We start from the raw sequence: 12,720 nt of genomic DNA, 5'->3' as shown, positions 1-12,720 counted from the left end.
TTCAAATCTCTTCTGTATCTGAGACCATGGCTCTTTATTCATTCCCAATCTTGTCTTTTTGTTGTTGTTGTTCTTTTTTCTTTAATTAGATTTCAGAGAGGTTTATCTGTTTAGTTGAACTTTTTAAGAATTAGCCTTTGGGCTAGGTGTGGTGGCTCACACCTGTAATCCTAGCACTTTGGGAGGCCAGAGGCAGGTGGATCACTTGAGGTCAGGAGTCTGAGACCAGCCTGGGCAACATGGTGAAACCCCAGCTCTACTAAAAATACAAAAATTAGCCGAGTGTAGTGGTGTGCACCTGTAATTCCAACTACTCAGAGGCTGAGATACGAGAATTGCTTGAACCCGGGAGGCAGAGGTTACAGCGTGCCAAAATAGCACTACAGTCCTGCCCTCCAGCCTTGGCAACTGGGTGATACAAAAGAATTAGCCTTTGGATTTGTTGACAGTGTCTCCAGTGTTTTTGTTTTCTGTTTAGTTCACTCCGTTTTCATGTTTATTAATTCTCCTTTAGAACACTTTTTCTGCCTCACTTTCCTCTCCCTCTCCAGAGAAGTCTTAATAAAATAAATTTGACTTTGACTTTATTGTTCCGTCCTTCTCCCACTTTTAGGTTTTGCTGACACACGGAAGAACTTTTCAATCTAGATTACCGTTATTAGAATTTACTTGGAGTATTTATTGCCTATTTCAGGAATCCTTATTTAGAACTTGTATTACACATTCTTAGATAGTCTATCATTATGGGTTTAGATATTATAAATATTTATATAAAAAGCAAGCATGGCTCACTGCTATTTCCTATCTTATTCTTCTTCCATAATCTTGAGTTCTCTGTTCTGATTCATCTGTTGTTTCACCAGAGTCTTTTCTCTCATATTTCCCCCAGATAGGTATGAGAATAATATATTCTCTGAATTCTTGCATACCCCAAATATCTTCCTTTCTTGCTGATATATGAAGGATATCCTGGCTGGCATAGTCCTTTTTTCTCAAGAGTCCATAAATGTCACTCTACTAACTTCCAACACAGCAATGTTAAGTGTCAATCTGATTCTTCTTCCTCGTTCTTTTTATCTGTGAATTTAAAAAATTTATAGTGCTACCTGTGGAATTCAGAAATTTTACTAAGATATGATTGGGTGTGTGCCTTTCCTCTTTAATATAGCCTAAACCAGTGAAACCTTCCAACATACTTTCTGATCCTTCTTTTTTTAATTTTTATTTATTTATTTTGAGATGGAGTCTTGCTCTGTTGCCCAGGCTGGAGTGCAGTGGTGCGATCTCAGCTCACTGCAACCTCTGCCTCCCGGGTTAAAGTGATTCTCCTGCCTCAGCTTCTGGAGTAGGTGGGATTACAAGACACCTGCCACCACGCCTGGCTAATTTTTGTATTTTTAGTAGAGATGGGGTTTCACCATGCTGGCCAGGCTGGTCTTGAACTCCCGACCTCAGGGATCTGCCTGCATCAGCCTCCCAAAGTGCTGGGATTACAGGCGTGAGCCACTGCGCTCAGCCTCTGATACTTCTTTATCCACAGGAAATGTTCTTGCACTATCATTTAATTGTTGCCTCTTCCCACCTGTTCCTTCATCTGGAATTACAGTTTTCCTGTGCAGTGGACATCTTGACTTGATCCTCAGGCCCTGAGTTGAATCTCAGCACTGACTGTTCTACTCTTCACCTAATTCAATTAGTTTTCATTTGAAAAGTCATGTTTATTTGTTTAAATTCCAGGTCATCTTTTAAGGACTTTTCTTAAATCTCCTCAGTTTCTCATTATTTTTATTTTTGTATGGGTCATAGACTTATCTCCTCCAATAGCTCTAATTTTTGATGAGTACTTCTTCTGTCCTGGTTGCTTTGTTTGTCATTTTTCTCTCTCTCTAGCTGTTGTCCTTCTCTGATGTGTGCTTTTTCTGTGTTTACTCCTTGGAGCTCAGGCATAGCTGCTAAGAATCTTATGTGGTCTCATTTCCAAGGGTAGAAGATGGCCTTGTGGTCTCAGTCCTAAAGGCCAGTAGTGGAGCACACAGGGGTTGTTGGGCCCTTGTGAAGGTACCACAAGAAGCAAGACTTTATGTTTTATTATGTTTCCTATCATTCATGAGCTCCCCACCTCAAGGATGAAATGGCCTCAACTTACATTTTCAGCCCTGGAAATCAGATATGCCTTTCCAGCTGATGAGGATGTTCCTCAGGGTTGGGGAATCCCCTGAGGCCAGCTTTCTGGGGAAACTCTGTTCAGATACTTACCTGAGTCCTTCAGACACTAGTACCCAGGCTCTCACATAGCCCAGAGGGGAGAAGCCACTAAACTGTACAGGTGCTCTCTGATCAGCTTCTACCATCTGTCTGGATTATGTAGGATAGTCAGGCTGGAATTGCAGTTGGGAGAGGAAAAAGTTAGGACATGTTAAGCTACCATGTTCCTGTATTCCTGCTGATTTCTTTAAGTCAAAACTCTACCCATCCTTAAAGGGTGCTCACAAAAGCCACTTCCTATAACCTTCTTGATCCTCTTGTCTCATGGCTCGTTCTCAACTCTGGCCGCACCCTAAAATCTCCTGAGGAACTATAAAACATACTAACACCTAGGTCTGCTCTGGTCTAACTGATGTGGAGTGCAGTCTGGACTTCAGGATTTTTATTTTTTATTTACTTTTTTTTTTTTTTTTTTTTTTTTTTTTTGAGATGGAGTCTCGCTCTGCTGCCCAGGCTGGAGTGCAGTGGTGCGATCTTGGCTCACTGCAAGCTCTGCCTTCCAGGTTCACACCATTCTTCTGCCTCAGCCTCCCGAGTAGCTGGGACTACAGAAGCCCACCACCACACCCAGGTAATTTTTTGTATTTTTAGTAGAAATGGGGTTTCACTGTGTTAGCCAGGATGGTCTCAATCTCCTGACCTTGTGATCTGCCCGCCTTGGCCTCCCAAAGTGCTGGGATTACAGGCATGAGCCACCACGCCCAGCCAACTTTGGGATTTTTAAAGCCCTTCATGTGGCTCTAACAAATGAGTCTGACATGCAGCCAGGGTTGAGTATCTAACTTGGTGTGATCATCCCCTCCTCCCAGCATTCAGTCTTTCTTGTATCATAACTTTTGTGTGCTTATTTTATCTTCCTACTAGTAAATGTCTTGAGCCCACATTCACTTATTCTCTCAGTAATTCAGTTATCCACTTCCTCACTTTATTCATTCATTTAACAAATATTTAGTATGCGCCATCCTTCAGGCAGCAGGCCCTGGAAGATTCAAAGATAAGTACGAGTCTCTGTGTAAATATATTTACAGACTTGTTTGGGTTAATATTTTGCAAATGAACATGAATTTTTCTTAGTGCTTCTCCTTAAAACAGACCTGGAGAAAGCTGCTATAGACTGCTCAGCCACTCTGCCCTGACAAGTGTTTGTGAGGAAAAGTGCTATTGCAATTTCAATTTTTTAAAATCCAGATAAATAAAGGTGGCAATTCCAATTGTTGGCAGAGACAAATGGGCAAAGCCAGAAAGATCTGTGAACAGGAAAGCCTCAAAAGTCACACAGCATGCAGACTTGTGTCTCAAACACCTGCCGCTCACTCACCTAGAATCTCTAGAATCCAAACTCCCCCAAGAAATGGATAGCAAGTTTCTCTTTTCTTTCCACAAATTTCTCTTTTTTTCCCCTGACTGGGTATATTCACAGGTCCTATATAAATAATGTTTGCTCTGAGTCATAAACATGAAAAACCATTTCTAAGTACTAAGGTTCTGGTGCCGTCTATTGTTTGCAAATCACTGCTGCACACTGGTTGGGAGGCAGGGCCATAGAGGGAAAGCCTGCTGGCTCTTGAGCTGGAAGATGCAGTCCTGGGACCCCACTGCTCCTCTGAGAGCTACCTGCATGGGTCATGTGTACCCTTCACACATGACTGGGAGCCCAGGTGATCTCTTTCCATCCTGAGTGAACATTTGTGTGGACAGCCTTTTCAAAAATGTGCATCTGGAATGCCAGAGGAAGGGCGTCTATGCAGAGAAGTTGTCCTGAGGCTACATTCCGCAAGCACTGGGAAGCTAAAAAAACAAAAAACAAAAAACAAAAACCTGACTTTTGAGCTAGAATAACAAATACCACCAAATTAGAGTAACTTTTCTCCCCTCTTAATTTACTGTATTTAAAGTCACCTCACCTATCAGGATCCTAGCCAGGAACCAAGAAAAGAAGCCAAAAAGGGCTCTAAGTACAGTTGGAGATGGTGGAAGTTTTGCCGCATGGACTTTCAGGCATTTTATATCTAGGAACACCAAGCTGTCATCCAACATCCATTTCCTTTTCTTTTCTTTTCTTTTTGGAGATGGAGTCTCGCTCTGTTACCCAGGCTGGAGTGCAATGGCACGATCTTCGCTCACTGCAACCTCCGCCTCCCAGGTTCAAGCGATTCTCTTGCCTCAGCCTCCCAAGTAGCTGGGATTACAGGCGTCCACCACCATGCCCAGCTAATTGTTTTTGTATTTTTAGCAGAAACAGGGTTTTACCATGTTGGCCAGGGTGGTCTTGAACTCCTGACCTCAGGTGATCCACCAGCTTGGGCCTCCCAAAGTACTGGGATTATAGGCGTGAACCACCACGCCCAGCCCCATTTCCTTTTCTCCATACCTAGTTTTAATAAGTTGAAGTATCTGGTGTCCAAACTTCCTACAGATGGATAGTAACACATTGGAGGGCATAAGAGGATGTTACAGGCATGCACACTGACAGCCGTGAGAAGCAAGCAGGAGACAGAAAAATGAAAATGTGCAGGTAGTGGCATTTCTCTGTCTTTTCAGCTCATTCCATGTTCAATAAATGTGAATGTTTCATCTCTTCCTAGAAATTCTGATACCTGGTCCCAGGCAGACATCCTCCTCCTCAGCATAGGTGGGCTTGCTCAGGAGGCAGAATCTGGAGCACGTTGTCATGCAGGTTTATTATGGAGAGTCCTGGGGACCACCACTGTGGAAGGAAGGGCAAGGAAGCAGAAGTGGGCAGAGAGAGAAGTCAAGCCACAGTGTGGCTCAAAAATAGTCTTGACCACCTCCATGGGAGGCTCCAGAGCCAGAATAGTCCTTTAGAGCTGCCTTGTTTGGACCACAATGAACAGGTCTTTATATTCATAGATCAATAGTCACTGAAGCAGGCTGCTGAGGCTCCCTGGGCAAGGAGGCTCTCTACAGCTGAGGCAGTCCCTGGAGGGCTGGCAGGAAAGGCTCTCTGCCACAGCATCCCCTGCAGCCGACACAGCAAGCCCCTCCTTGACGGGGACCATGGTGACACATCACAGTGTCCACGGTGCTCCTTGACTCATGCCCTGGAGGACCAGGATAGTCTCACCTTCTCTGTGCCTTACTTGACTGATGGCTGTGACAGAGACTGCTCATTATCCATAGCCTATCCATTCCAGATTTGGGAGGGAAGGTAGCAAGGCACCCAGCTAGAATATTTTATTTCTCTGCCTTCCTTGTGAGTTGGCGTGTCCATGTTATTTTGGCCAATGAGATATAAATAACAGTGCTGTGTAGGAGTTCTGGGAAGGCTTTTTTAGAGTTACACACTCAGCTTTCTCCTTTTCTGCTCCCTGGAATGTGGTCATGAGAGCAGAGTTCTGGCAGCAATCTTGAACCATGAGGTAACTTAAGGATGGGACCTGTGTATTTCCATAGATCAGAAAGACAGTCAGAGCCTGAGTCCCTGATGACTCTGGAGCTGCCATTCTGGAGCAGTTCCAGACTTCTTTTTGTAAGACATAAACAAATGGTTATCCTGTTTAAATCACTGCTATTTTGAGGTTTCTGTTTTGCAGCCAAGTTCAGGGGCCAAACTCTACTGGGGATTTATGGTTAATTAAGATAGTAATTTTTGCTGATTTTGGAATCCATCATCTCTTCATTACCACTGTAGCTATAGTAGAGGTCCTTGTTTCTCCCTCTGCTCTTCACCCCCTGCAATAAATTGCCCATACTGCTGCCAGAGGGATTTTCTACTTGATAAATTTGAACATGTCCTTCCCATTGTTAAAAACCTTTCAAGAAACTCTTGAGCTCTAAATTGTTTGTCATACTTTGTCTTATGAATTGAATATTAGGACACCTCTTACTGCATATTCGTGTTTATTCAACTATGCAGTTTTTATCGTGTGTTCATGAGTATTCAAGGAACATTGCTAGAAACAACACTGGCAGTTCTGCAGGCTGGGAAGCCACCGACTGGAACAACATCCCACAATGGCCAAGGAAATAACATAATTTTATTGTTAGTAAGCTGAGAGTTGGGCAAGTCTAGACCCACCTCTGAGCCACAGTCTAGCAGCCACCCTTATTTCTAACCTTATTTCTAACTCTTCTTTAATAGAATTCCAGTGTCATCTGAGCCATTCCACTTTTCCTTCCTTTGGGTGCCCTGAGCAGGCCCAGCTCCTTTGCAATGAAATGGAAATTACAGACCACCCCTGAGGCCCAGGCACAGCCAATGGTGTGTTGCATGACAATATCAATGTTTTTACCCCAAGCAGATCTCTCTGACTTAATTTTTTGTGTGTGTATACATTTTTTAAAATGATACTTTTGTTTTGACATAATTGTAGTTCACATACACTTGTAAGAAATAATAACAATACTCTTCACCTAATTTCCCCCAATGGTAATATCTTACATAATGGTAATATCACGACCAGAAAATTCATATGGATACAACCCACATCAATTAAAAAAACGTTTTTGTTTTCCTAACTTTTTTTTTTTTTGGGGACGGAGTCTTCCTCTGTCGCCCAGGTTGGAGTGCCATGGTGTGATCTTGGCTCACTGCATTCTCCGCCTCCTGGGTTCAAGCGATTCTCCTGCCTCAGCCTCTGGAGTAGCTGGGATTACAGGCGTACGCCACCACGCCCAGCTAATTTTTGTATTTTGTTAGTAGAGACAGGGTTTCACCATGTTGGACAGGCTGGTCTCGAACTCCCGACCTCAGGTGATCTACCCGCCTTGGCCTCCCAAATAAACTTTTGTTGGTATATGTTATATAGAGTCTGGATGCTTCTTGTGATGAAAATACACTTTTTCTTTATTAAAAAAATAAAAAGTTTTTAAGAGCTCCTCTTCCCCTTGGGATAAAGTCTGGAATTCTCTATATGGGCTTCAAACTCCTCCAAGTTCCGGCCCTAACTCCCCACACTTATCTATCACAGCTCTTACCAGGATCCCCCAGACCCAGCCTTACAGAGCTACTCCACCACCTGGAAAATCCTCCTCTTACTGGGTCTAGATAATTCCTATCTGTCTTTCAGATGAAGTGAGGTCTATAACTCCTCCTAGAAGCATTAGCCACACTCTTTCAGACTGGGTTACATGCCTTTTAATTTTCATTTGTTTTTACTTCTTGAGTGCCTGGCACACAGTAGATCAGGGGTCCAATCCCGTAGGTGTGAACTGGTAGGCAGCAGTGGCCTGTTAGGAACCAGCCGCACAGAAGGAGGTGAGCACCCAGTGAGTGAGCATGACAGCTTGAGTTCCGCCTCCTGTCAGATCAGTGCTGGCTTTAGATTCTCATAGGAGCCAGCCTTATTGTGAACTGTGCATGTGAGGGATCTAGGCTGCGTGTTCCTTATGAGAATCTAACTAATGCCTGATGATCTGAGGTGGAACCGTTTCATCCCAAAAACATCCCCCAACTGCCCTATGTCTTATATGAAACTGGTCCCTGGTGCGGAAAAGGTTGGGGACCACTGCAGTAGGTAACCAAAAAATATTTGTTGAATGAACAAATGAGTGGGTAGCTCTTACCAGTTTAAGAGTGTTGGAATAAACTGCCCACTTCTCCTTTCCCATAACCTGACTCTAGATTCCACTTTTGGATGTGGAAATCTTGTTCAATTGCTTTTCTATGGGCAGCACCCAGCCCAACGCCTTGCATATATTGGGTGCTCAATATGAGACAGTGGCTGGCTGGTGGGGAGCTGGGAATTGAGACAAGAAGAGCAGTGTGAGCACAGGCATGAGATAGTGTGTTCCAGGACAGCAAGTGGACCATTTGGCTCAGAAAAATCATTTTACAGCCCATTTAATCCATGTCAGCAGTGAGTCTGGCTTATAGCGCTGGGCTTCTCAACATCAGACATTTAATGGATCCCTCCTGCTTCTGTGCTGCTAAAACACAATGTAAAAGAATCTGCAGCTTCTGCAGCCTTATACTCTGTGAACATCATTAACCTCCATGGGCTCAGTTAGTGCCTATATTCATCTATCGCTATTCACAGAAACTCCTAGAATTAACAATCGAAGGGAATTGGTGTGGCAGATCTGCTCCATTCACCTTCAGGAAGGTAAAATTTTGCCCAAATTCTCAGATAGACTTAAAATGAGCTCCTGAATAGCTGTGTCACCCTTAGTAACTTAAAGGGCGCTCCCTACTCTCTCAGCACAGCATTTTATCTTAGGGTAATATGAAACTCAGGAAGCTGCAATCCACACACAGTTTGGTAGTTGGCAGCTTCTACTGCATGCCTGCAGCAATAACACCCACTCCTGCCTGTTAGATGCTCTTTCCCATAGAGCCAGGATGCACCACCAGTGAACCAGAGGCAGGGTCACTGGGGCTGGATGTCCCCAGTTTTGAACCTGGTTCTGCCATTCTCTTAGGGTGGATTTAGCCTCTTCAGTTTCCACATCCATAGAACATGGAAATATGATGGTCCCACCTCATAAGAATAATTGTGAGAATTCTGTGGGCTAATGCATGGCAGCTCACACCACAGGAGCAGGCACACAGCAGGTGCTCGATAAATGTTAGCTCCGATCGTCATTGCTATTATAAAAGAGTCACAATCAACCATGAAGTATGGGGGCTCAGGAACACAGAGGGGATGTTCTTATAGGCATTTCTCTTATTTTTCATTATGCTAGGTCATTGGTGTATAGATATAATTAATATTAGCTTTACCACCGTGGTAGGCTGAATAATGGCCCTCCAAAAGACATGCATGTCCTAACCACTGAAACCTGTAAATGTTACTGTATATAGCAAAAAAGGATATTGCAAATATGGTTGAATTAAGGATCTTGAGATGGGGCATTATCCTGGATTATACAGATGGGCTCTAAATATCCTTATAGGAGGGAGGAAGAGGAACAGCTGACACACACAGAAAAGAGGAGAAGTGATGTGACCATGGCGTGATGTGACCGCAAACAAAGGAATGCCATCAGCCATCAGCAGTTGGAAGAGACAAGGAATAGTTTCTCCCGTAGAGCAGAGAGTGTGGCTCTGCTGACACCTTGATTTTGGCCTAGTTGAACTGATTTTGGACGTTAGCCTCAAGAACTAAGAGATAATACATTTCTGCTGGTTTTGGGGGGATTGTTTTTTGAGAGACTAGGTCTTACTCTGTTGCCCAGGCTGGAGTGCAGTGGCACTATTATAGCTCACTGCAGCCTCAAACTTCTGCTCTCAGGTGATCCTCCCCCATCAGTCTCCTGAGTGGCTGGGACTACACGTGAGCACCACTATGATTAGCTATTTTTAAATTTTATTTTATTTTATTTTTTATTTTTGGTAGAAACAGCGTCTCGCTACGTTGCTCAGGCTGGTTTCAAACTCTTAGCCTCAGACAATCCTTCTGCCTCGGCCTTCCAAAGTACGGGGATTACAGGTGTGAGACACTGCACCGGCAGTTTCTACTGTTTTAAGCAAAGTTGTGGAAATTTGTTATAGTAGCCACAGGAAGCTAATATATCACTTAGCTGCATTTTTAATTTTTATTTTTGCTATTTGTTTTTAAGGTTATTTCCCCTATCTTTTTTGTTCTTTAGGAAAAAAGCATGCAAAATTAATGGACCCCAGATTCAAGTTATAAGTAGCAGATTTTGATGCCTTTTTATTTGCATTCCTGAGTGGTAAAGTGTTATTTTGCTCAATACTGGTCTTCTAATGGGTTCTATGGAGCTTCAGTACAATTTACATTTTAATACTTAATCTGTATTTTAATCTTTAATAAAAGAATCTGAATTTAGAGTATTGCAGACCTGAGGGTTAGGTGAGAAGTTATTGTTTTTTTCATTATAAGTGGTTTTAAAAAACCAATTACTTATTAGTGATGTTTCTAATAGACTTTAAGTGCTGAAGACAATTAGCTTTTACTTTAGAATTCCCACAGTAAAATCATGGGCTGGAAAGTGAGAAGACAACTGGGTGCCATTTTTACTTTTCTGGGACAATCATGTGGAGTGTTTTAAACTGTACGGACTCAGGGGAGGAACATGATTTTGGGGACAACTGGACTGGCCATCTCTCTGTCTTGTTTTTTGTCTGAATGAGCCCATTTGTTCAGCATGGTCGGAGAATCCCTGTAAAGATATTCAGGCCTCTTCTCCTTGTAAAAATGCAAATACAGTTGTTTCTTATTATTTGTGGTAGTTATGTTCTATAAAGTCACCATGAACACGGAATGAACAAATACTGAGCCATTGATCTAAGGGGCAATGCAGGGTTAGACTCTTTGGAGTCTCTGGTGATAACATTTTGAACAACTAGTCAATATATAACCTTATTTTATGTGTGTTTCTGTTGAAAGATACCTTGTTTCATATACATTATTGATTCATTAACACTGAACTCATGTCCACCAGCGCTAGAACTCATGACTAAATGGAGCTTAGCTAACATGCATGTTTTCTTTGTAAGACACATTAAGCCTAGACCTAGACCACAAAAAGGACACGTGTAGAATATGGCAGCTGACTCAAGAAGGCAGTGTTAGCTAACACGCGTGTTTTCTTTGTAAGACACATTAAGCCTAGACCTAGACCATAAAAAGGACACATGTAGAATATGGCAGCTGACGCAAGAAGGCAGTGTTGCCTCGTTTGACCTCACCTGGGAATGTGTGCCTCGGGCTACTCACATTTTTCACCTCTCTGTGCGTGTCCATGAAGCTCCCTGTGAGTGTTGATTTTGGAGTTACAAATACATTTTAGTGAGCGCCTGTAGGTACCTTTGAAAATACACAATCCGGGCCGGGCGCGGTGGCTCACACCTGTAATCCCAGCACTTTGAGAGGCCGAGGTGGGCAGATCACCTGAGGTCAGGAGTTCAAGACCAGCCTGGCCAACATGGTGAAACCCTGTAGATACTAAAAAATACAAAAAATTAGCTGGGCATGATGGCGGGTGCTGGTAATCCCAGCTACTCGGGAGGCTGAGGCAGGAGAATTGCTTGAACCTGGGAGGCAGAGGTTGCAGTGAGCCGAGATCGTGTCATTGCACTTCAGCCTGGGCAACAAGAGTGAAACTCCGTCTCAAAAAAAGAAAAGAAAAGAAAAAAAGAAAATACACAATCCACGAATAATGAGGTTCAAATGTACTCCATAGAAAGCTAATAAAGCAGGCTTCACCAGCAGTGGGCCCTTTGATGTGAAGTGACTTATTTGAAACTATAAGCTGAGCCTGTGCTCATAGTGAGATATAGTTCTTGCCGTTGAGGAGCTTAGAATCTGGTAAAGGAGCTGGGCAAGGAATCAGATGCCTTATACCATGGGTGCCTTTACAAAGCTGGGTCAGAATTCTCCATGGATGGGGAGAAGCATATCTGAGAGAACTACAGAGACATTTCCTGGCAGTGGGTCTTTAAAAAGAAGAAGGGAAGAGGATGAGAATTCTAGGCTCCCAGGAGACAGAAATGGTGAGGGAAGAGAGGCGGAAAGGGAAGCCATGGAACAACAAAGGAATGTTTGCTTCCATTGCAATTTTGTCTGGAGTCTGTACTCCATGTGCTAGTAGCAATTGCAGAAAGATCTGATGACAATGTGATTATAATCTGATTAACTTTTCTTGACATAGGCACAGGGGAAAGTTACATATAAAGAGGATTCAGTCTGGCAAAGACAAAATGTTTGTGGGATGACTCAAGTTCCTGAATATAGTTTTTATTATACAAGATCTAGAGCTAAAGGGGGATATGATTTTATCAAGTCCCTTTTCTTCATTTTTCAGAAATGATTAAATAATTACTCCGAGGTCTTAGAGCAGCAAGGCTAGAACTAGGGTCTCCTGATGTCAATGTCCACCCTGCATCATCTTTTAAAAATAGACTTTATTTTATGTCTATTTTATATTTTAGATCTATTTATTTACCAGTTTTTGGTTCACTAGGACCTACAATTTTTTTAGAAGAACTGAGCAGAAGATACAGAGAGTTCCCATATATCCCCTGCCCCCACACAGGCATAGCCTCCCCCATTGTCAACATCCTCCACCATTTGTTACCATTCATGAACCTACACTGACACTGACACATCATTATCACCCAAAGTCCCTAGTTTATTTCAGGGTTTACTCTTGGTGTTGTACCTTCTATGGGTTTAAACAAATTTATATTGACATGTATCCACCATTATAGCACCATATAGAATAGTCTCACTGCCCTAAAAATCCTCTATGCTCTGCCTATTCATCCCTCCCTCTCCCTAACCCCTGCGAACCACTGATCTTTTTATTGTCTCCATACTTTTCCAAAATTTCATGTTGGAATCATACAGTATGTAGCCTTTCACTTAGTAATAAGTAATATGTAATAGTAATTAGTAATAAGTGAAATGTAATTAGTAATTAGTAGTAAATGAAATGTAAGTGTATATTACTAAGTGAAAGAAGCCATTTACATTTATATCTCTCACTTAGTAATATGCATTTACATTTCCTCCATGTCTTTTCATGGTT

The sequence above is a fragment of the Gorilla gorilla genome, chromosome 7 (assembly GCF_029281585.2).
Source record: "Gorilla gorilla gorilla isolate KB3781 chromosome 7, NHGRI_mGorGor1-v2.1_pri, whole genome shotgun sequence".
Classification (NCBI taxonomy): domain Eukaryota; kingdom Metazoa; phylum Chordata; class Mammalia; order Primates; family Hominidae; genus Gorilla; species Gorilla gorilla.
The sequence above is the reverse complement of the archived record's forward strand: the minus strand, read 5'-3'. Positions refer to the sequence as shown.